This window comes from Dermacentor albipictus, chromosome 2 (assembly GCF_038994185.2).
Source record: "Dermacentor albipictus isolate Rhodes 1998 colony chromosome 2, USDA_Dalb.pri_finalv2, whole genome shotgun sequence".
Classification (NCBI taxonomy): Eukaryota; Metazoa; Arthropoda; class Arachnida; order Ixodida; family Ixodidae; genus Dermacentor; species Dermacentor albipictus.
The window spans coordinates 170,328,268-170,351,649 of record NC_091822.1 but is presented as its reverse complement, the minus strand read 5'-3'; the positions used below and the strand labels follow the sequence as shown (position 1 = coordinate 170,351,649).

At 47.1% G+C, this 23,382-nt stretch overlaps 1 protein-coding gene across 3 annotated transcripts in view; it reads left to right on the top strand.

The window, feature by feature from the left end:
* sog (short gastrulation) overlaps positions 1-23,382 on the top strand; it is a 309,402-nt gene that overhangs the window by 131,983 nt on the left and 154,037 nt on the right. The window lies entirely within an intron of this gene.

Genomic DNA, 23,382 nt, shown 5'->3' with positions numbered 1-23,382 from the left:
CAGTTATCGCTGCGCAAGTGCTCCTTCCGAGATCCAAGTGCAGTTTCCAATCTACGCCGGTGAATAAACGTGCGCATCACTAAATGTTTTTTGCACAAACAAACAAGCAAGCGAAGCAACAGAATTAGGGCCGGTTACTTCTGGAATCTGGGCGCGCACTCTCGAATGCAGAACTCCAGCCTGACGAGTATACTTAAGTTTTGGCCGGTCGGTACGACACACTGAAAATTCAACCAGCGCAAATAAACGAGACCCCGACAACAGCGCTGGTCCTGCGTATGCGTGTTCTTACCCCCTGGTTTACATGCGCTGTGGCGTAATTTGCAGTATTGCAGCCTGAGCTTTGCAATGAGAAGACCACAGCGCACTTATGTTTTTTTTTCGTTTTGTTCTTGGCCCGATAAAATGACTTCGCGCGAACAGGGCGCCCGCTATTTGTTTTATACTTCATCTGAATGCCACTCATCAATGGCGGTAAAATCTGCAGAGTATTCGGCGTAGTGAGCTCATCGGCGACGTTCGGCCACGTTCGGTAATGTTCGGTAACGTTCGGTCACGTTCGGTCACGTTCGGTACGTTCGGTCACGTTCGGTCACGTTCGGTCACGTTCGGTAACGTTCGGTCACGTTCGGTCACGTTCAGTCGCGTTCGGCAACGTTCGGCAACGTTCGGCCACGTTCTCACATCGCGCGATAATTCGCGCGAGTGATCGTGCAGACTCTCCGGGCGCGCCGTTGTCAGTAGGGAGTGCCGAATGCAGACCGAGCGTGGTCTGTTCTTTGCAAGTTCGTTGTACTGGCATTTAAAGTGTTTTTTTTTTCTATTTCGAGAAGCATGGGTATCGCGAGCGTTTTGGAACAGCGGGGTAGCAGCAATGCCGCACGCACTACAAATCTGCAATACCGAAACTTGCCCATACCGACCCAGAAAAAGGGCCTTCGGCTGGACGCAACGCAAGAGCAGTAAATATCGTTTCGTGATCATTATGGCATTGGAAATCGTGGCAGCTATTACGCCGTCGGTTTATCTAACATTAAATTGCTGTATGTGCGTGAATATGGTGCAAGGAGACGTGAATTCTTAGAGCAACGGTGTTTAGTGGCAGGCAGCTGTCCTTTCTGCGAGTAGCTGCAGAGTCGAGTCCAGACGGGTATCCGGTGATCCAGCGAAGGGGACGAACACACACAGAAACAAATAAAAAAGACAGAGCAATATCGGAACAAACCAAGTTGCCTTTTTCTCTTTTTCTAAAACCCGGGACTGAAGTCACGCTCCCGGTGAAAAACTTTCACTTGAAAATTTGATGCCGACGGTGTAGGGGTGCTCCGAGCAATACCTCGCGTATGACTCGGGGTCAAAAAGAGTGCAAACACCGGAGAAGGTTGCGTTGCCGGAGGTGGGTTTGGACACGGCGCGCTGCCACCTTCTTTCTTTGTCACTGGAGCTACGCTATGTCACTGGAGCTAGGCAGTGTCCGCGTCGAACTTTTGTCTCTCGTCCCTTTTCGTGCGCTAAAAACGTAAAAGTTATGGAATACCAACATGCCCAAACTTACGCTCTTACGCTATAAACTTTGCTGGCTTCTTCGACGTCTGTGCGATTCTTCCGTGCTGGAGACAGTTCAAGAAATAAAAGAAAAACGAGTGGCAAGAAACGCAAAAGCGATCACCAACAACGAATAAAAATTGAATGAAGGAAAAATATGATGGAGGGCGACGCATATAGTGACCTTTTCGCTGTCAGAATGTGACCTGATTTGGTTTTCAAATAGGGCAGCGCGCTTCAGGGGACCGACATGCGGGGAAGAGTCGGCAGCATTTCTCCCACTTCACCCCTTCTCCTCCGATTCCACTACCGAACTCCTTTTTCTAGAAACAAATAACAGAAAGAAGCATGTTGCACGATCTCGTCCTGGTGCTTCGATATAGCGCCAGAACTTGAACCCTTTCTTCATCACTATCTACTCTAACTTTCTTTTATTGTGCGATGTGCCCTCGAATTTATCCCTTCTTTTTTTTCGCGTTTTCTCTTTCTGCGTCACCGAGCACTAGTGCCTTCGCATATCGCTGTGGGAGCTCTCGATTCCGTTACATTTTTTTTTTTTTGAGCCTCGATATCTCATTCCAATATACGTCGTCGCCTTCGCTCCTCTGCTTCCCCAAAGCGCTGGAATCATAAGTCGTGACACATGCTGACTTTCCTTCGAAATAATTGAAGACACGTGCCAAGGCTGTAACCCGCTCTGTGTTGCTGAAATGTTGCTGTTCCGCATCTCTCTCGCGGCTTTTCGTCGTTTCCTGCCGCTCTATCCTGTTCGGAATGTCGGGGCCTTCTTTTCGTTCTACATTGTAGGCGGTTCTAAAAACTACACACCCGTAATTTGTGTGTTTGTTCCAGCTTCACGACCTGAATTGCTTGGCGCACGGGGACTTGTTTATAAACAGCGAGTGCATGGCAGGAGTTGCTATGCTTTTCGGTCACTCATAACTAGCCTAGCCACTTCCGCCGCTCGATTTTCGCAGCCTGGTCGGTTTCTGCCTCGTATATATATACTGTTATCTCGGCTACTGACGCACAATGCGCTGTTGTCGCCTTTTCCTCTTGCCTCATCCGCAGTTGCCGTTACTCGGCCGGCTTCACTTCCTAGTTTGGCCATGTCCCCGACGACCCCTCGCTTGCTTGGTGTTTATATTTTCGGTTGCTTGCGAGGTGTCGCAACTGCGCCACTCGTTTCTTTATCCGTTTCTGCGCCGTGTTGTGCACACTCCTGCAGGAGCATGTTGTTTCAGCCCGCTCGTATTGGACTTCGTCCTGGCGATGGAAACAGCGGTTCTCCGATTCGCTTTGTTTTTCTTGCTTTATTATGTTTACGTTATTTTTCCTCGTTTTTTGTTAACTTAATACGTTTGTACGTGTGTAGCACACCGGCGCGTTTATAATGTAGGAAAACAAGGGAGCTGTCTATATTTAAGAAATCTTGTCTTAAGATAACCGGTTCCAATGTAGCGCGCCTTCTGGTTTGTATACAGTTATGGGACAGCGAACAAGCAAGAATAACATTGCTGGGATAAATGCGCTTGCTTTGGTGCATCGAAATCTCGTGGAAAAGTGTTTTTTTTTTGCTGAATTTATGCTTTTTTCGTTGTAGTTCTCGTTTTCATGGAATTCCTTCAGTGTTTGCAGCAGAACAAAGGTCTGACGTGACTGCAGGAAAAAAAAGATTTGAGGATACTTAAGCATTTCTGATGAATTTTCAATGCAAAAAAGATACGTTTATGTTCAATTGAACGCTGCTGATCGGTTCTTGTGAACGCGGGCAAGCGAACGCGTTGAGACGCTTGGCGCGTTTTGATTGGGCCTTACCGAGGCGTAGTAACAACGCAGGCGAGAGCTTGCACGGACAAGGAACGCACGGATGGTACAGGCGCCCGAGCGTGAGAGCGAGGGTGACGTGGCGTCGCGGCAGTGCCCTCTCCCCTCACGCCACCCCTGGCGCGCTACTGCAACAGGTGTTTCCTTTATCCTGTTCTGCTCCGTCGGGGCTGCAAGGTAAATATAGCTGGTTGTGAAGCGTCCGCAGAAGCCCATACGTTCAAAACATCGCGGCTCATCCGCTGTTCGTGGAGCTTAGCGCCATCTGTGTGACGAGGGAGCTCTGCAGCCGTGGTTTCGCAGCCAATGGGAATGGTGCAATAAGAATGGTGCCGTTTCGCTTCTACAGACGCCGGCTTTTTAATGCGAGGCCAGTACTTGATTCGTTGTGCGACCGTGCCGTTATCGGGAAGCTGTGGCAGAAAAGGCGTCGCAGAAAAAGGGCACACAAATTCCGCCATCTTCATCTGAAAAAAGGGGGGCGCCTCAGTGCGGATTCGATCCTCTGCCCCACCGTCCCCACTTGCTAACCACTACACCGCCGTTGGATTGCGCCACCGTTGCAACTTTTTTTTTTTTGCGTAGAAATATGAGCAGTGTCAAATCAGTACCGGTACATTACATTTGAACATACATGATAAATAAATGGCGACAGTGACGAATATCTTCGGAGGCTGTGCACGTGGTTGGGCTCCACCTGGCTGGCGATTCACTAGACGACGCTGCAGTACGCCCATACTCATCGTAGGAGACTTCAATCAGGACGCACGTTGAACGTCCACGGTTCATCGGCGCGATGCGGGCCTATCACAACCTAAGACTCGCCTCTCCAATTGATACAATCACAACTTCGCGAGGCACCGCAATCGACTTGGCGTTCGAGAACATGCCAGGAACAGTGCACGAAGTAAGGTACGCATCCACATGCTACTCCGGTCACAGGACCACGCTACAGTCCATCAACTTGGACCCGTAGACGCCGTTGCCGGAGCTCATGGAGGACAACGACGAATAAGATGCGACGCGCTTCAGGTACACGTCGAACGGCGACTACGACAAGCCCCCCTTCACCCCCACAGTATAAGGTGCAGTTCGCCTACGAAACAGATGAAGAAATGTAGCGTCGACACCGTGTTGCCGCTCAGAAAAGGACTGTCATCGATCGGCAAAGGGGTGTCATCGCGCCCAAAGAGTGGTGTCATCGAGAATGAACACTCAACGCAGCGCGCGTAGAGCAATGCGTTAATGAAAGCGCCGCGAATGAATATCAGCTGAGAGATCGCAATATGGCCGGTTTGTCGTATTGAGTTGTAGCGACCTCATAAGCAGCAACATGAAGCTCGGAAACATAACGCAGCAGCACTAAACTCGGCAACATTTCGCCGCAACAGTAAACTTAGCGACACACTCCGCGAAAAGTAATGCTCTCGCATTTACACGTCACAAAAATTTCTTTGGTGCCCCCATTGATTATTTTCGCTCAATGAGCCATTTGACGCTTTCTCATTTCGCTCTCTTTCTCTTTCTCTCTCGCATTGAAAGAAAACGAAGAAAGAAAGAAAAGAAAAAGGACTTTGAACACTTTTCGTTCTCACTCCCTGAGGTTTGACGTTACCGCGTACATATTGTCCCGAAAATTGTCGAGTCGGGACGGCAAAAAAAAGCGTCAAGAGAAGCCTGCCGCTTTATTTCTATTGTTCTTGTAATCAGGGCTATTGTATTTAGCCGTCGAAACGCAGAGAGGAGCACATCTGTCGTATCGATAGACGGCTGCAAGCTTTGCCGGTGTTACATATTTGGCGCTTGCGATTATTTGAAAAAGAAGCATTAAAAAAATAAAAAGAAAGAAATAACAACGGCCTAGACAGCGCTCTACGTTGTAATCATTCGATTGTGACGCTAAAACACGTTCCCCGCTTTTATTTTCTGGGAATTTTGGCATTGCTCATTCTTATCTGCCTTTTCTGGGTCAGTGGCCCAATTATTCCTAGCAATGGAGAATACGGAATTTTAATAGCTTTAAACAATAGATGATCCTAACAGGGAGGTGTCCGTCAAGCTTCATGTTGACTTTTCGTAAGCAAGCGCATTAGGGAACGACTTAAAGAAACCACTTGGCAACACATTCCTTCCTTTTACTAGCTTTATGAATGTGTGCATATTTATACGAGGACAGCACACTGCAGCAAGATAAAAGGCCAGAAAATGGGTCGCTCCGCTTATCAAAAAAGTCCGGACCCGTGCGGGAAAGCAAGCGTGCCAGGGAGTTGCTCTTATCGCTAAGCGAGGATAATGTATCAAACGCATGTTTGTTGTTTACTGGGAGTAGCGAGAGAGAGAGATAATGGAGAGCGGCGGAGACGAGTGGAAAGAGAAGAAGAAAGGAGAGAAGGCGCTTACCGCATGGAAGACGGTTACTCTGAGATATCCACAGGAAACCAGCTGGGGCTCACGTTAATGAGAGGCGAGGCTTATCGAGGAAACAGGCGGTTCGTTACCTCTCGGTGCTGCTTAAAGTGGCGAGAGAAATTTGGAAGCCTGCTAAGAGATATGAGAGAAAAGCGAAATAAAGATAACATGCGGACCAACTTCTGGCCTTCACACTTTCGCTTGCTGTCCAGTTGCACCGATCTTCACTTTCGCTTCATTGTAGTGCAGTGACTCTACGATCGAAGAGAACGCGTTCAAAGCGGGTGTCGTGGTTTGCGGTGCCCATTGAACTGGCGTTCTTGCAGCCGTTTTGAAGTTTTACGCTTCCTTGGGCCTGCGCGAAGTACGCGCCTAATGGGAACGGGAAGATTGAGTGAGAGATGCGAGGGCACGCACGCACGCACGCACACACGCACGCACGCACGCACGCACACACACACACACACACACACACACACACACACACACACACACGCACACACGCATGCACGCACGCACGCACGTACACACATACACACACGCACACACACACACGCACACACACACACACACACACACACACACACACACACACACTTACACACACACAAAGACGCGCCCGTACACACGCACGCACGCACGCACTTGCATGCACACGCACGCACACGCGCACAATACGATATATGCACAAACTGTATGCCCCATATAACTATAACTATATAGTTACATAGTTATAGTTATATACTATACGCCCTATAACCCCATATAACGTATATAACTTGCGGATGTGCCTTAAATGTTCGAATACAACATAGGTATCCCGTTATGGGAAGATATATTAGAGCAGTTGGCCGAGGATAGTACGGTGCGCATGCATAGGACGCCAGCACTGCTTATTGAATTTGTGCCACCAGGCTATCATTCACGCCAGCCATCACCGTTGCCGATATGCAAGGGGGAAGAGAACAGCTCCGGGGTAACGGCTTTTATTTATTTATATCAACGGCGCGATGGGGCTTGGGTTCAAGGAAAAACAAAGGCTTTAAAAGAAATGAACGATAAGTGTACGGCGCGGGATACAAGGAATATTCCGCACTGCGCGTTACGGGCTTTTCGCCGCAGAAATGGGTTATGCCTGCGACGTATCATGATTTCAACAAAACGTCAATCACTAAGAAGAAAAGTGTGAGAGAAAGAAAAACAATAACAACAGGAAAGTAAAGCTTTGCACAACGAAAACGTAGGAGATTCGTAAAGCTTAGTACTAAACAGACAGAGAAAGAGAGAGAGAGATAGAGAGATAGAGAGAGAGAGAGAGAGAGAGAGAGAGAGAGAGAGAGAGAGAGAGAGAGTGAAGCGAAGGACTCAAACGGGGGAAAAATATGAAATTTGACTTATAATGAGCCGACGTGAAAAACGGCTTGCGGAAATGAGACTGCTGCTTTCGGAACTCTAGCGGGGGGTGAGGTGATCGATGGTTGAAGCGTGCGGGTGTTTGTGCGCACTTGTTATTATGTGTGTACGCTTGACTTGGATATGTGGTGGTGTGTATTTGTTAATGTTTTTGTACTGTCTGTGCGTGTGTCTGTGCGTGAGTGCGTATGTGCGTGAGTGTTGGAGAGTGTGAGGTGAAGAAACAGCGGTGATTTGCAGGAGGGGCAAATGGAGGATGTTACGAAAAAAAAAAAAAGAAAGGAAAGTTAGCCAGGGAGAAGTGGTGCAATGGCTGGAGATTTATGATTGAGAGAGAGTATCTGGTAGTGGGTGGGCCGATCAAGAGGCTATACCTAATTATCGGAATTCATCCAAATCCTGCCGAATGATCGCTCCCCCCCCCCCCCCCCTACATACGCGAATGCGCTCCTAGCGCATTACCGAAACACAAAAACGAACGCAGGGTTATTAGAGGCCTGCGTGGACGCCGTAAAAGAAACCTGAAAGTGAAGGGGGGGGGAGGGGGATAAATCAACGTTGTGATATATGAACTGCGTGTGGATGCGGGGTTATTGGGGCAGGAACGAGTTAATATGCAGGGGGCGTGTTGTAGAGTCTCTCCTTTTTCCCGTTCCCCCGCTTCCCGCTGAATCGCTAGTTTCTGGGAGCATGGCGCACTGATGATTGACGACGCGAAGTTGGCGAGTGGTCTTCACGGCGAAGCTAGACTGCACGAAGGAGAAGCCGACAGGTCGTTTTGAATCTGTCGCTTAATATGGAAGTGCATTCACATAGGATTATTATTATTATTATTATTATTATTATTATTATTATTATTATTATTATTATTATTATTATTATTATTATTATTATTAACGAAAAGAAGAAGTGCTTTTAACTGTCGCCGAACCAAAAAGAAGGCCTAACAACTCTCATTAGGGACAAAAGGTGCACGTGATCGCAGCGCGTTTGCTGTCGCGCGCAGACTCGGTTCATTGTTTTCGTTCTTACCTCCTGGAAATACGACACCACTCGTTCTCCCGACTAATTACGTAGCGTCAGGCAAAGTAAATCCCCAGCAGCTGGCGCGCGCGATGGAAATTATGGGATTTGTACGGCAACGCGTCGAGCGGGGCGCAACTGCACCTTTTACGCTGTAGGGAACTCACAAGCACATGTGTGCGTCTGCTTCAATTAATATTGCTCAGAGTAAACGGAGGGCGGGCCAAAAAGGTAAACAGTGAGAAGCAGGCGACGAGCAGACGGCGAGCAGACGACGAGGAAATAATTTGTTGTGCGAGTGAGCGTGCTTCTGGGAAGGATTAGTTCGGGGCTTCGGTTACTAAACAACGATAGTTTGCTCTTTTGTTTGGACACGGGAAGAAAGTTTCTCGCAAGCGGACGTGAGTAGAAACTCTGCAACAGGTTGTCGCGAGTGATTAGGGGAACAACGGGTGGTTTCCTGGCGGTTTTTTGGATAAGTTACCAGTATGGGTGTCTAACGGTTGCCGTTCGCCAGCGCTCGAAAACATCTATCTCACACAGCCTGATGGCCAAAGAGTTGTGCGATTTATTAATGACGTATGCGCGCACAGCATGTGTGGTTTTCCTTAGGATGTGCCTTTGTTTCTGCTGCGTTTAGTCTCACGTCTCGGCCTGTTTTCTATGCTTACGTGCAAAGACAGCTCGGCAGCAGTTTTTGGGTACGTCTTTATTTTTAAATCGAAATGACAACTTTGAAACGTGTGTGTGTGCGTGTGTGTGTGTGTGTGTGTGTGTGTGTGTGTGTGTGTGTGTGTGTGTGTGTGTGTGTGTGAGAGAGAGAGAGAGAGAGAGAGAGAGAGAGAGAGAGAGAGAGAGAGAGAGAGAGAGAGAGAGAGAGAGATTTGAGTTAGGAAATGCTGGTAGGTTAACTGGAAGAAATACATTTGGTTTGCTACCCTACACTGGAGAAAGGATACGGGAATAAAAAGAAAAGATGGAAATATGCTGACGCAGCTCATAAGCCTAATAATGAAGATAGTTGTGTGCCGCAGCCTGCGTGCTAAAGCCAGGTTACAACATAAGGAACCTTAGCCCAAAATGCTACAGATTGCACCGCTTCGACCCACGAGGTAGTGTTGATTTTTACCGTCAATAGCGCTGTGCCTTGCTGTACTACATAAAGGGCTACAGCCTGCGAAGTATATGGCGAGTTATTCTGTTCTACACCGCCCAAAGAGCTACAGGCTGAAGTGATGCAGTCCACGCGCTACACCCTGAAGTTTTTCACCAGTGAGTGCTCCAAAGTGGAGTGGTGCAGGCTGCAGTACTAAATTCTACCTCCTGTACAACAAACAAGTAAATAAGAAACAGCGGACAGTAGAGGCACGGCGTGTGGGTCTGTCGCTCGGAGTGAGCTGCAGCGTATGACGCTACAAGCTGCTGACTAGCTTGCGCCAAGAACCACTTTCCGTCGGGACGAGACCCACAGACGTTAAAGTCACCCACGATGACGATGGGATCGGGGTCCACCGAGAGGATCCACCCAACTGTGTCCGTCATAAAGTGCTCAAGGTCCCTCTTTGACGTTCCGGGATGAACGTGTGTACGGTGGCGACAGCAATTCCGTGCACAATCTGTACGGCGAACGCGTCGGCACATTCCACGGCGAGGCTCTCACTTGTAGTCGGTAAGGTATAGGTCGCAGCGGTCGCGCGATCGTTCTTTGCGTAGATCACAACGCATCAAACTATTATCCATTATCGATCATCAATTTTGACACATCTGGCCTCAGACGCAGCTGGGACTGATACTACTGACTGACTGATACGCTGATACTATTTTGCTCTCTCCCGCCGTAGTTGCTCAGTGGGGTGTTGGGCTGCTGAGCACGAGGTCGCGGGATCGAATCCCGGCCACGGCGGCCGCATTTCGATGGGGGCGAAAACACCCGTGTGCTTAGATTTAGGTGCACGTTAAAAAACTCCAGGTGGTCGAAATTTCCGGAGTCCTCCACTACGGCGTGCCTCATAATCAGAAAGTGGTTTTGGCACGTAAAACCCCATAATTAATTATTTTGCTCTATGCCTAAGCTATTTCCACTCTATAGACGCCGCCATCGTTTGTTTACCTACGCACATCACGAAACGCTGGGAACTAGCCTAAAGCACATTAAAAAAGAAGAGAAAAAAGTTGAGGAATTTTCTGCCTCCATCATCACGCAAGACACTTCGCATTTCAAGAAGTAATGTGGTTGACAATTAAAAAAAAAAAAGAAGCCGCAGAGATGTTCGTTACGCGATTTATTTATTTATTGTACCTTACAGAATCTATCCAGAGATACACGCGACCAATATTCGCGAGCTGTGCTCACACGTAGCTAACTTGGAACACAAGCTTTGGCGGTGCGCCGCGTTACGCGACGGCGTCACGACGTCCAAATTGGAGACTGCCCTAAGCAGCCCCGATCTTGAAGCACAGCTGTGGGCTGTCCATAGGGCTCTCGATGCAGCAGAGAGGCTCGGCCTTTCTGTAATGACGTAGGAGTGGCCCGCTACGAGCTGACGAGCGTTCCAACGGGCCAGAATAAAGTTTGACCATACCATACCTAAGGCGCCACAATGAATATAACTCGGCGGCATTGTTCGTGGTGCTTTGTGAAATCACGACAGCGAGTGCTCGCCGTATACCCATTTCGGAGTCATTTCATTACCTCAGTGCATCAGAATTTTTTTTTTTCTTCGGACGCATCAATAATGGAATTCAATTAATGTTTCATCCCACGTTTTTTCTGCTTGATTTAGCGGATACTAAAACGAACAAAAAATTCTCCATCGTTATAGTCCACATTTCTTTTTGTTTTTACGAGTAATGTTTGGCGGGTGGAGTATAAGAAACCTGAATAAGAAGAACAAAAAAAAAGAAAGAAAGAAAAAACAAGGGATGATAACGTCACAACCAGCAGTGGGAAACACAGGCGTTGACTTTCGTGAGGAGTACAATAATGGAAAGCTTCCGCCTTATCAGAAAGGTGAATAATGAGGGGCCAGAACTGACTCGTGAAGTTTTTCCTTACGGTCTTTTCCCATCACGGCGTTTATAACTAAGGTATTTATTTTTCTTCATTATTTTTCTAGCGCTGCTTTCTGTTGAATAACTTCTGCACAAGCACTGTGTGCTAGACTTGTATTGCGTCCGCAGTTTTGCGTCTGCAATTTCTTTCGGAACACTTGAAGAACATTGGTGCTGCAGCAAGTTCGATCTCGAAACCAGAGTAACGCCGTTGTGGCAAATTCAGATTTCGCTCATTCTCGTTTTACTCGCTAATGCTATCTCAGCGCCGCTGCGAGAATGTCCTCCTTTCGCCGATTCATTCTGTCCAGGCGTGACTAACAGCTTGTCGTTAGGTTCGATTAGTTTATCGACGTGTGTATAGGGCCGGGTCGTGATTGCGTTCGCGTGACTTTCGAACTGCCGTTCCGCTTGAGCGGGTCTCATTTGCAAAGCTAGCGTGGTTGCGTTATACTACTGTCTCCAGCCGAGGCCTGTCCTTTCCGCAGAACGTGCAAGGTTACAGACGTGAGTCATTCATCACGTTCACGGACGTGGCGTGAGGGAAATCCAGCTGCCGAGGAACACGCCGCACGAGAATCTCTCATCTGCCTGCGGAGTGTGTCGCGTTCGATGCATGCACGCGATGCAATCAACCAGGAAGCTCTGTGTTTGCCGTAACCCGGACACAACGCAACTACTATAACCAAAGGACGGCGCAGCCGCTGAGGTTCTAGCAGTTTAGCAACTTCGCGCCAAAGTGGGCCTACTTGGGGGAAACCTATGCGCAAGGAAGGTGCTCGTACTTTGCCAGTGTTATCTTTTTTTGTTTGCTTGTTCAGATGTAACTGGGCGAGGTGAGGAAAAACTAATGCTTGGCAACGCACGCAAGAAAGGTCCAGTTTTTCTCGCAAGCGTATTTTGTTGTGTTTGTTTGCTTCCGCGGTTCTTTTGACGCTCGTAATATCCAACCGCTAAAAAAAAAAAGAGCAAAGAATACTGCAGGACGTCTTTTACTTTTAATTTTCTTCGTTAATTAAAAGGTCTCGAAACCATAGAAAAAGAACATGCGAGGAAGCGTTAGAGCCCCTTAAATAATTTGCTATAGCACACTTTTTCTGCGAATCAGGGGCCGAATTTATAAAGCTCTTCGTTCGTAAGACGTTCTTTGGCTGGCCGTCTTCCCTAGTAATTTGTCTTGCATCGGCATTGGCCGGAATCTGCTCTTACGGACAATTCTAACGTAAGGACTTGTTTTTGGTGAATACAGTCCCAGTTACTGTTTTTTTTTTCTGAGGAGACGTATGTGCCATGGCGTCATAATGCAGAAGGTGGCCACGTGGGAACAGTACATCGTGACGTTTTGGCACTCTCACTCCGGTTACGCTTCCGAATAGTTCATTGGCAGCTGTGCACGGCGTTGGCGCTGCCGCTGTATCCGCCAGGGGCGCTTAAAATGTTTCGTTGTACAGGCAGTTGAATACATTGCAGCGGTCTCCTCAGGGGTAGCGTCCCAAATACATGCGATAGGTATGTTTTCGGCCAAGACAAACGGAATCCTTCGTTATACAGGCGATTTCGTTGTAGACGTATTCGACTGTATATGAATTTAGAGCCTATGTCCGAATTTTATAATTGAATCTGAGCGGTAATGAATTCATACCCATTTCACAGTCTCGTGCTTACCTCCTCTTGTGTGACATCGGTCCTCAAGTTGCATGACAAAATGCATTGACGTGTCGGCTAACACGTATCTGTTACCGCGAAAAATATGCAGTAGCCGCTGGTACATGGTCCTGAGTTTGACACCTGTAATAAATAGTCTTCAGCTTCTTATTTTTTGACTTTTTAAGCTTGCAGGTATTAATGGTGAAGGCTGCAAACAGTGCTTCAAGCTGTTCGAGAACTCTTGTACGTGCCCAAGCCGGCGTTCATGTTTGTCGCACGTAATGATATATACGATCTTAAACAACGTGAAAGAAACTACATAGAAAAATCATTGAGCCATTCAACACGTTCACAGAGCCATTCAACTCTGTGAACGTGTATGGCCAGCGAAGCTGTGTAGCACACGAGAAAGACGTGATACAGAATTATGAACGAAGGTACGAACACATTTATTTTCTTGATTGGTGGTCATCGTGACGAAAGATACGCACACGCATTTATTTTTATACATTCTAGTTCATTCGTGTAATACATTCGTTATACAGATTCGTTATACACATTCATTATATACATTCGTTATATACATTCGTGTTTTCATGTCGCTATGTATTCAGGCAAAAAATTTCAGACCGAAATAACCGCCCTGAATGGCAGTGATCCACTGGCGTCAGCACCTTCGTAGAGGGAGGGACAGTATGGCAACGCTGGCATTATGAGCGGCACCGAAGCCAGCTCTGAAAGAAGACGACTATGAACAGGTGAGCAGTGGCACGAGCCATCGCTGATGATGGTAGTTTTTGCTCGCACACATGAAAATATTACGGAACCCTAGTCATAAACAGCTTCGCTGTAAAATATTTTATTTCTTAAGTTGTTGAGGTCGCCTCTTGTATAATTTTCATCAGAACTGATCAACAGTAGCCGATCAAGAGGGAAATCTCATCGTTCAGCGAACATTTGAACAAGTGGTGTTGTCTCCCGCGTTCCTTTATAAACCGTGTCTCGTTAGAATGCACAAAGCTGGGACGTCGGTCTCGTGGTTTTTCTGCACAAAGAACGGCGCGCGGCACCACGCTAGAGAAACTTCACAAGCGTCCCTCTGCGGAAACCAGAGTGCTCGGAGCCTGGTCTAAGTCGACGTAAGCCAGATTTGCTTTAAAGGTACTTGTGCGTTTTTGTTTCGAAGCATCGAAACTGTGTTAGTACTGTAATTCCCAATGTATACATGCTACACGATAAGTTTGGTACCACAAAGTTCTGATTTAAGTGCGCGAGACTTAACGCATAGACTACAGCGTCGATTTTGGTACTCTGGAGAGAGTTTTCAGCTTTAGATAGTTGAGCAAAACAACAGCAATTGAATTAATTACTTACTATAATAACTGCGTTACAAGTCAAATAACATTCCCTTGTTTTTGTACAATTGTACGCTCCATCGCCAGAAACCAAAGACAGTATGTTGCTCCAATCTTCTGTGATGTTTAACTATTTGAGCGTTGCGGAGTTAAGAGTGTAATTGTTGTAAGGAGGGCTTCCTTGTGTTGGTGCGGTCAGATTCCCGTCATATCTTCTCATCTTTAGTCGTCATCTTTTGTACCCTTTCTCCTTCTCCCCAGTGCGGAGTACCCAACTGGACAGTTAGTCTGGTCAACCACTCTTTCTGCTTTTCGTCTCTTATTTCTCTCTCTCTCTTTCTCTCTCTCTCTCTAGAATGCGCGCTGTTTCGTAAGCCGCATTTATAACGGCACCCCGTTTGCTCGCCGACTTCCCGCGGTCTCCCACGAAATTTGTTGGGTAAACAAACATTCCTGCGCAGCGCATGCTGGCACGAAGGGTTTAGAGGGCTACAGAGGGCGGCCGAGTTTCAACTTCTCGCGGTCGCCGTGCGGTGAGGGTTTAACGAACGCTGATTGTTCCCCCCATCGCCTCCCGCACTTGGCGACAGCTGTGCCGAGCGCCTGGAGAAGGCATGGTTCGAGCGAGTGTGCGAGCGAGTTTGCGGCCTTACGCACATTCAAGCCGCGTACTTTACCTGGGGCCCCGGGCAACCACGCAGCCCTACAACGCAGAGCCACACGCTGCCAGTTCCGTGCAGGTGACAGTCGAGAGAAGCCGCGTTTTCTGCAAACTTCTCCTGAACGGCCGCTCGTTTGAGATGGTGAACTTGCCAAGCAGATTAAGGTGGGGCGCTACCTGGTTGAACGATTGTTGCAGAAGCAGCCGAATTCTTTAGACACATGGACGAGAGCGGAAACAAACACAAGAATTGGGATCGGCTCTTATAGTTGTGGTAGCCTGTGCACGTACGTTTGTATGAATGAAGGTTCCCTACTTTTATTGGCATTACTTCTTGTTGTCACATTGTACATCCGAGGCTGAATGCACAAGATGTTTTCTTTCGTAAGTTATTTGTCCCATTGTGCGGTGGCCCATGCAAAATTGCGTGTCCGGTATCACTACTGATTTGAATTTGCTCTTACGTGAAAATTTTTTTCGCGAGAGAAAATTATATGATTATGAAATTATATTATATGAAATTATATGAGAAAGGGACATGTGATATGTGTATCCGGATAGCCAATGGCAAAAAACACTTACGAACGAAAATATGGAAGCTGAGATAAAAACTGAGGTATGTAAGTTACAGCGGCCCAGGCTTTCGTTCTGCGTCTTCGAACTGCATCTTCTTGGGGACTTAAATCACCTGACATCTTAACAACGGGCGCGCTATTTGAGCTTTCCCGCAATTTCCGCATCACGAGAACTTGAGCGGGCGGCTGTGATATAAGCGGCACTGCACGCAACTATTCCGCGGCGAGCTATACCGGAAACGCGGCCACGCATGACGGAGGCAGGTGTGGTGGTTGGCCGACCGGAGAGAGCGCCCGATGCCCGCGACGTTTACGCTGACCGGGTAAGAGCGCGACCCTGGGCCGTGCAGGCTTGCCCACGCGCACGATTAATTCGTCTGGAGCACGTCGTGCATACATACCAGCGGCACGCCTGACCGGTGATCTATCGATCGGTCTTATCTGCTCGGTTTCTTTGGCAAACGAGAGCGCTTACGTTATCATAGTGCCGTGGCCATCGCGTATGTGCGTTAAGGAAGGGCATAGTACATATACAGACTAAATACAGCTTCTCCCTGGAAGTAACGTTGCAGAAACAATACCTGTATAGGCGTGTTACGCGTCATTTTGATGCCAGGCATCAAAATGACGTAAAGTAATGTTTATATGGATAGCTGCAGTACTCACGTTATTACCGGAAATGCCTGGGCTAAGCGAGTAAAGACTAGCTTGGTGGACTGCACAAATTCTGTGTTAGGTCCGTGCACCTTGTTATTTCTGTATGCAATGTTTCGTGTAATATCCGACAATCCCACATGTCGTATGCGATCCTATATATAAATATATTTGATATGTGATCAATGAATCAATAGGCATATGCTGGGAAGTCTTATTTTTTGTTTTTGCCAACGTGAATGCTTAGTGCGCTGGTCGAACTTAGTCTCTGCGTTCCTTGTGTGCAGGAAGAGACAATTTGTCGGAACTAATCAAGCTCTATTACCCACGACATACATGCCTTTACGACACATGAATTAGTTTGCGAACGATCGCTGTAGGGATCTACTGAAATTGATCGTCGTTGAGTGGGTTATTCCTTCCTTCCTTCCTTCCTTCCTTCCTTCCTTCCTTCCTTCGTTGATTCATTTATTTATTCATTCCAATTTTTCGTTCTTTTTTCATTTATTCACCTCATTCATTGCATACACACAATACGCAATACAGGTTATACCCATAGCCATGGCGGCTGCTTTATTACGAACATCATATCCACGTAAATTCATTTGAAGTTCTCGCTAGGCATACAGCGCTTCATAATGTCGCCTCAAGCACGCGCGGCATGGAAGGATCTGAGAAAGACGAAGGAAAGAAAATGGAAATGCAACGAGGTTAACTTGGGTGTACCCGGTTTGCAACTCATGGTCACAAAAAGATCAGCGCAAACGCGGTCACTTCGCTCGCCGCTGCTGCCGCGATTCCTCATGCCAGCGTTTTGACAGGGAGCGTCCGTGGTCATCGAGTGTGATGTCGTCATGTTTGCGTGTTCGCGCTGACACCATGCTTGTTAATTTAGTTATTAAGCATACCCAATTAGCAGTCTTGGTGGTCTGCTACCCTACACTGGGGGAAGGGGAGGGGCCCTAGAAGGTGGAAGGAAAGGAAGAACACGTGATGTGCGCGAACACACGTAACAGTGTTCGCCGCGCAATCAGAGCTGGTAGCGGAGTTCATTTGTCTTCAAACAATGCAGCAGCGCGAATGACGGTTTGGGGCCACGCTCCCAGTATTTTCGCTTCTACGAACGCTCGACCGTCTAGTCGGCTTGAAGGGTGTGACGTAACAAAAGAGACAGTGAGGTGATAATGGCATCCAGGTTTCGGTAAAGTGGCTGTTACGGTACGACAGAGATGAACTTAGGAGGAACAATGTTGGAGTGTGTCAGCACGCTGGTATGAGGAAACAGTCGCGGGCTTGGCAAGCACGGATGGCGAATTGCTTGGGTGAAGGTTTGGCGAATATTGTATTTGGCGCTTCAGCTCGAACCTTATATAGCACTTGGAGCGCTTACAGCGTTGGTTGCTGGATAACAGCATCTTTTTTTCTGTCCTTAGAATGGGACGCCACCAAGCCGGTTACTTTTTTCTTTTTTTTCGCGTTCACTATCTATCCGATGACTTGGAAGAAATGCGTTTTTTTTAATAGTTTTCATTCCCTGCTGAATATCGGTGGTTATTTCGCTAGCGTGAGGACGCAATTTCCCTCGGTCTTCAAAAGTCGCGTGCACCGCGCTGAAGACAATAGCAGCAGCGGATGTGGGCGTCTTTGACGAGTTTGGCACGAATTTAATGTGTCCAAAATTCTATAGTTGTTGCCGCGGAAAGCAGTTCGTTGTTCTTCTCCTTCAATGACTGGCCTTCTTGACTACGCAAATTGACTCATTGACGTGTTCAGACAACCGATGCAATAAACAAAGAGAAGTATATAGAGGGCGGCGAGGGGTCGAGTTAGAAGTGTATAAACAGCAATGGCGCCCAATGTTACTCCGTCAGAGTTGACGATTCTCTTTCTATGGTGCGATTATACCCGCTTGGTCGCGTCCACTGCTAAAAAATCCACATGCGGCTAAGCAGTGGTGTGGTCGTTATGAGCTTGCGTAGCAGCTCGCTCAAAGCTGCTCATTCATGCCACGCTAGTTGCACGAAGTGGTTCTCATCGATTAATACGCCACGCGCTTCACAAGTTGCTGTTGTCCCCCGTAGAAACAATCGGCATTATTTTCGCCGTAATTTGACCTCACCACTAGCGAACAGTTCTTCCACGTTCGAGAAGTGTAATATACGTGCGTCCAACCCTTGCGAAATTTCTTTTAGAAATGTCGTTTTGCTTCTACTTCCATTATACTGGCGTCAACGAACTTTATGACGAAAATCAATTGAATATATCACGTGTCAGTTCATTACAAAGAATAGAGTTCCCGGCAGGAGAGCGCACTGCGTGAGAGGAGAGAAACGACCGCATGAATTCTGTCAACTGTTGTCTTGACTACGTAACTCCCTAACGGGTGTATCACATTCTAAAAGGGCTTATACTTCCTCTACTCTTTGTGAAGGACACTACATGTGCCGATATCCTCACAAGAACATTTGAAATCCGTGCTGTGGCAGGTATTGGCCCCGTCACACCGAGTTATAACCATGCGTCCAGTGTATTCTGCTGCATTATGGCTTTACCGCTATACGCACGTTTTCACTTCTGTGGGACGGTAACGGCCATCGTTGGCATTCTGATACCGTATTTCGCATGGCACCGGCGCCCTCCTGTACGTTTGTGCTGTCTCCTTATGCGCGTGTTAGGCAAAGAGCCGTGAGGAGCCCCACCGATAACATGTTTATTTAAGACCTAGAACTTCTTCAGGCGTTGGCTAAGATGCACGATATACTCAATGACCTCCCCCCCCCCCATATATAATATGACGCGCGCGCGCAGTCGCGTGCGTGTGCACTCTCATGATGCACGCACAAACTCACGATTACTCTTGCGTGTATTCGTCCACAGTGCGCATTCGCATACTGGACAACGTGTATATAGTATCTCATTGTACCACAACATAATCCCCCGCCACCTACCTTTCCCCAGTGAGGAGTAGCAGGCTAGAGACGCGCTCTCCGGGCCGACCTCTCCTCCTTTCTCTTCATTAAAATCTACTCCTCCTCTCCTCACGAATGCTGGCACGCGCCACAGACAGACGAACGCAGGTACAAAATGCACACGTGAGCCAGCGGACCCACATACGCACACTAAAATATATTCCCAAAGTCTGATTACGCCTTTAATTTGTAGAATGCTGGAAGCGATTTCGTTTGGATAGCAAAGCGCCATATCTGTACAGTTTTTCACGGCGCCCGAATACGATGTGTACGATATGTACACAAGCACGAGCAGTGGATGTCGACTGTTGAAACCTATTCCATATATACATATACACGGTCGAGTGCTTGAAAAACGCCGGAGGTGCTGGAAAAAGGAGGGAGCATCCCCGTGCAAACAGGGCAGTATATACCTATAGAGCTTCACTTCAATAGCGTTTGCTTGCCATCGGCTATTGAGAGTCGCCGCTGAGAGGATTCTAAAACTGGCGTCTCTGTTTGCGTGATTTTCCTTTCTTTAATTCCTTGGCCGGCGGCCAAAACGCTCTTCTTCGTTTTCATTTCTTTTTCTTCAAAGAAACATTCACACAGTTCTCCGGCGTGCCCTCGGGATATGTGCTTCTCATTGATTGGGCTCCGTTCCAAACGCCATCGAAGAGTAGGACTTTTTCACGCTTGCACGGTCTGTAATAACCGCGAAGTTTCCTTCGAAAATTGCTAGAGGAAACTGGCACTACGGGAGCTGCAGGCATGATGGTTCGACCAGCGTTACCCGTAGAGGGAGGGATTTCTCTAAATTTTGCCCTTGTCGCTTCAAACGGCTTCAGAACTTTGCAAACCGATCATCTTTAACAATGCATTGTGTTATAAATGCAACAATTCGAAACGATTATGCATGCGTGTTGGCACTCATTGCTTTCGTGTGTTTAGTAAACAGATTTTTTTTTAATTTAGAAAGATGAAGCGTAGTACATAACACGGTAGGTAACAAAACAGTTTCAGGCCACTAGCACGAAAATCGAGACAAATACATGTACTAACCACGATTACTAAGGTGCCTCAACAATCGCAACGCCGCCGTTACCTCTAGTCATTTTTTTTTTGGCTGAAAAATTGGCGTATTTCTCTTTTCCAGCGCGCTTTACCCCTGCCACATGGAATGCGATAAAGCAAAAAATGAGACGACATCAAGAACATAACGATTTGTGGTTTGACGCTGGTGTGTGTGTTATATGCACTGAGGTTTACTGAGCTCAAGTTCTTGACCGTCCTCACTCATGATGCCGATCGCAAACATGCCTAGTCATGCGGAGCATGCGCATAGTCAAGATATCGAAGCCGCCATAGCGTTGTACGCTGAGCAGACTGCAAAGGCGCGAGCGATCTCGATCCACTTATCTTTAGCACCCCTGTCGAAGCTGAGAATCCGGCACCCATATAGCATACGAGATGTCAGGTTACTAATCGCTGAAAAGATGGTAGTTTACGCCAACGACGTAACAACCGCTCTATTCCGCCTGCTCCCACCTCTTTCTCCAAATGGTACTTCCGAAAACATTGGTTTCATAAGCGATACACGCATTTGATGAAGTAAGGTTTATTTACTTACGGGTAAAGTAACAACATACGTGATCGTAAACGGGAAAATTCTGCACAACAACACTTATAGATAAAACTACTAAGAGGAAGTGTATTGGAACACGTAATTTGTTTGCAGAAAATTCACGTTACCACACAACAATACACATCTCATTAACACATAATTTCGTTACCGTCAAATCAACCACATTATATCATCATGTAGCTTCTGATCCCTTTATCTACTGAGTTCATTGGTAAACCAGTAACGACAGGCACATGTCACCGTGACTTGTAAAACCGTGCACACTACTGAAGAAAAGAAAGCCACCGGTGATGATATGATTGCGAGCATCTACAGTTAAATCGTACTCGCACCCATTCTAGTATGACCATCGCAGTTTTTGTGCCTTTCTGTGATACTGTTGTGAGAATATTTCTTCAACACTTGCATATCCGCAATACCTAGGGGCCGGGATTCAATAAATTCGTGAAAGAACGTGTTTTTCAATCTAGCGTCTGCGTCGCGTGAAGTTACGTGGTCCCATTTGTGCGTGAAATTTTTGTCGAGGTACTGAGCGCGCGTGACAATGCTCCAGCAAGAGCATTACTCTCTACTACTGCAAGAGATTAAAGAAAGAGAGGATGGCAAGAAAGTTAACCAGAAACTCGTTCGGTTGGCTACCCCACATTCTGGGACGGGAAAGGGGGAATAGAAAGACGAGATAGAGAGAGGAGTGGGAGGAAGGAAAGACGCAGTGAGTTCGTGCACGCGCACGGAGGGCCTCGCCAAGTCAAAGGCGTTCACACAGGCCAGTCGCCCTCAAGAAAGACAAAAGTGCCTTCACAGCTTTGTGCGCCGATGAGTGACGGCAGAAGGTCGTAAAGTGAGAACGCGATGGACAAAACTAATTAATAATTAGTTAAGGAAGGAAAGAATGAATGACTTGGTGGTACCAGCTGAACTTTGGAGTTATGCATATCGGTCTCGTGGGCACATACGTTAATTGGTTTCATGCGTTCTATGTCAACTGACTTTTGCCTATCATAAGCCAACAAACAAAGACACCAAGGACAACACAGGGGAAATTACTTGTAGTTAATTCAATTGAGGACCATTTATTTTACTAAAGAAATTACAATGTCTTTAATTCAGTACAATTAAGTACAAGTAAATTCTATTTAAGTACAAGCAATTTCCCCTGTGCTGTTTTTGGAGTCTTCGTTTGTTTGCTTCTGATGATGTGATTAAAAAATCGGGCCCCTCTGTTAGCCCCCTTTCATCTCATTCCTGACTTTTGCGAGTATTTTAGTGCCCTGACTGCATGTTGTTTTTTAATTATTTCACTGGAGTTCGTGTGTACTAGCGCGTATGTTGCTCTTGGGTGCTTACGTGTATTTTAATGCAGAAGCATTCTTTGGCGAATACCCCAGACCCGTCACGCGAAAACTGAAATGCGTTGTATCTGCGCAACAATGCGTAATTTGCAAAGTTAAGACGTTAATCGTTACATTAGTGTAAATGTAGGTGATGGGCCGATATATGAGCAATAAGGGACAAGTTAAAGAAAACATAAACTAAAAAGAGAATATCCATAAAGATACACAGGATCCTCAAAAATGCATGGGGAAGCTTATAGTAGGGGTGCATCAGCTTGAAACTTGGGGTTAAGCAAACTTAAATTTGGGGGTGGGCCAACTTGAAGTTTGGGGTTGGGTCAACTCGAAATTTGGGGTGAGCCATCCGAAATTTGGCGGTATGCTTACGCATACTTCGACAACTGCAATGGAGTTTCTGCATTCTTTTTGTATTACCACGTGTGGTCAAGCATTCCTGAAAAGAAAGAGCAGAGCTTGAGAAAGGGCGGAAAAACGAAGACAGAGAGAAAAAAAAATGGCTGTGGCTTAGGTAAGGTTAAGCCCAGGATGCGAAGCATACTAGCCTTTATTTTAGTTGTTGAACCACTGTTTAGCCTGGTGAACTGCTGTTGCTTGGCTATATTTGGTTCGGCTAGACGAAGAAACAACTCATGCATTACTTCTTCGCCTTCAAGAGTGGAACGCGACAGCGTTCCCGTCGACCCGCCAAGGGGTGTAAGACAATGGGCTACAGGGCAGCGACTACGCGCCCCGCATTGGACGCGGTGAGCGTCGAGCAAAGCAGCGTTCGGCGCGGCAACGAAATGTGCGCCTGAGCAAGAGACGCACGCCTTAGAAACAGCGCGTTTCTAAGGCAACACCGCATTCACTAGAGGCGCTTTTGTACCGCTTTGAAGCGTTGTACTCGTGGCTCAGTGGTAGCGTCTCCGTCCCACACTCCGGAGACCCTGGTTCGATTCCCACCCAGCCCGTCTTGCAAGAGTTGAGCCAAAGCCACTTCTCCTCTGTCGTGACGTCACGGTGTCACGTGATTTCATGGTCACCGCCGCGCCTGAGGAGCTGGGTTGAGCCCTCGTAATATGCTTCGCATAAAAACGCCGACTAACAATTTCATGTGTTATATATAGCGCCGCTGCAATAAATAAAAGAAAAACGCGTTAAAAAAAAGAAAGAAGATAAAGAGACTGTTATGTGATAAACAATCTTAACTATGATGGTTATGCCATTAGACTGCTAACAAACGCTTAGTACTTGGGAAGAGTGCGAAGAGTCGTTTATTCAGCTTCGATCTGATG